A 2644-nucleotide genomic window follows, 5' to 3' on the forward strand; every position below is an offset into this window, starting at 1 on the left:
CTGAATATACAGCTAACAAGATGACACTGTGCACAAATACCAGACTAGCAGGGCCAGTTGTAGTAGCTGTGCATGTGTGTTGCACAGACATTTTTAGTCAAGATGCAAGCGTATGCTCCTCTTGGGGCATATACTGGCTTTGTCTCAGCTTTATTTTTTAAATACAGGATTTCTGTAGCCCTCAAAGAGTATATAGCTCTGTTAGATCACCTCTGACAACTGAATTTTCCACTAATTTTTGGCATCTTCTCAAAGTCAGACAGAATGCTCTCCTGTCCCCTCTATTTCAACACATTACAGTGCTTGCTAAGTTCATCTGGACAGCCCAGTTAAGTAACCCATACCATTTTCACGATCTGCTTTTTGTGCTTCATGAGATACTACAGAGGAAGGGGTGGCTCCTGCCCCCGAAGGCACCCCACCCAACGCATAACAAGTTTCTTCACATCACCAGGTTCCATGTGCTATTTCTCTCTATGCTATCGAAACTATTTAATATTGCTTTAACATTCCTTCAGATCTCTATCAAATTCCCCTGTAATTCAAAGGAAAAATTATTTGTTCCATTAAACCAAATTTTAATGGAATATTTTAGTCGGGCAGTACATGGATATGAGCAGAGAAGACAAACCAGTGTCACACCTCTCAAGCAAGCGTTCTAGCCCTGCTAGAACAGATATCCCTCAATTCCTTCCCACTGGAACTGATCCACTTCATATCAAGTAACTATTTCTTGAGTGAGACACGCTCTTACCTGGCCTGATGATCAGAACTCTTACCTGGGGGAGATGACACCTGGATTCCTGTCCTGCTCCAACTAATATTTACGCAAAGCAAGTAGCACTAACCGTACTGCATCACAGATAACCCAGGAGTGGTAACAGTTGATGCTTGAAACTAATTTTTCCCCCTGGTTATTTGGAGGCTGCATCCCTATTGCCAATTGTCATTCTTCAACAGAACGACGAGAGGGAAGGATATCCTGGATAGCGACAGGTGCTATGGGGCATCCTTCAGGGAATACTGCAAGGAGATTTAAAGGCAGCAGGTATGAGACGTACGGAGGGGGCTTTCAAGAAGGGTGAGGTAAAGGACACAGTAATTGGGAGAGGCCACAAGGGTGGGGAGGCAGATGGGTCTCAGAGTTCATTTCTCAGACACCGTGCCACACAACTGCAGCTGCTCCGCTCCTCTCCGCAAACAGGTTGGTTTGCTGTGAATGGGCAATAGCCCCGGCACAGCAGGAGGCAGCTGCTCAGAGAGCCAGCCAAGTTTCCGAGCATCTTGTTCCCATAAAGCTGCTCATTAGCTTAAGCTCAGCGACAGCCCTAGGCTGGTTCCACCCAGCACATGGTAGTGTTTCCAGTGGCCAGTTAGAACTGCCTTGTTCTCTCCTTGGGCCACCAACTGGCCACCCAGGACACCAACTGGCCACCCACTACAACATAATAGCTGGTAACTCAGAGGTGTCTTCTCAGGCAGAGGGAGGTTTCTTACTGTCTAGCAGCGCTCCTCAGGGACCACAGAGACTCCCAAGCAAATCAAGACCTTTATTATCTTTGCTTTCACACACAAAAAAAAAGCCAAAAAAATTAAACTTCCAAATGTTTGTTTTGGCAAAAAACAAAAGATGTATTTTGATTTGTTAATTAAATCAGTATTTTTTTTTACTTAACAGCAAAAAACACAGAGTGCTTCTCTTTGCTCCTTTTCTGAGATGTCACTGTGTTGATTCTGATCATTAGTCAGGATGACTTTATTGCAAAAATTCACTCAGCTGTCTTGTCTAATGCAAAATCAGTCCCAATCTGAACAGCAATAGCAGGCCTCCCTTTTCTTTGACTTCAGTAGGAATACCCCAGTAGGATCTGGCTCTAAATCCAGATGACTCTGTACAAAGAACAGCATAAAACTCCAGCCACGTTTGCTGAACACTGGGAGAGCCCACTCCTGCATGGTTTTCTGCACACTCTGACAGGCAAGTTAGTAAGAGTTGATGGTAACTCTCACATACTGAAGGCTAGGCAACAACTTTTTTGAGACTAGGCAGCTCAAACGTATCATCTGTTGCCATAGCTGACAACATCACTTTCCCATATTTTTCTCAGAATCTCCGTTTTTTCTATACACCTTACAAGAAAAATGCACTCCAACATCCTTTAAAAATGTGCTTGGAACATCTAAAGTATGTATTTTAATTGCAGGCTAGCAGCGTTGATGACAGAATCACAAACAATCCCAGACGCCAGGAGGCAAGGAGGTACCAATTTGACTCTGTTTTTTGAATTATAATGAAGGTAGCTATTCTATTTCTAAAGATGAACTAATTCCTTAAATCTGAAAGTTTTTTTAAATTATGGTTTTTTTATACTTTCTAAGAGGCGTTATAACCAGCACGGCACTATTACAGAGGGGAGTATTGAGCAGTCTTAATGTCTGCTATTTCCCAGCAGATGTCAGAGCTAAAACCAGTATCAAGCTTTCTCTGATAAATCTGTTTCGAAAGTTGTGTCTGGAGCTACAAAAATTTGTTGGGAACCAGAAAGATTTGTCAAGACATTCAAAACTCCATTGAGAAGCTAGAAAAGAAGAATACCAGTCGTTAAAGCACGGCATTTTATCGTGGTTCGGGGCAGCTCCTGGG

Source organism: Pygoscelis adeliae, unplaced genomic scaffold (genome assembly GCF_000699105.1).
Source record: "Pygoscelis adeliae isolate BGI_AS28 unplaced genomic scaffold, ASM69910v1 Scaffold62, whole genome shotgun sequence".
NCBI classification, from domain to species: domain Eukaryota; kingdom Metazoa; phylum Chordata; class Aves; order Sphenisciformes; family Spheniscidae; genus Pygoscelis; species Pygoscelis adeliae.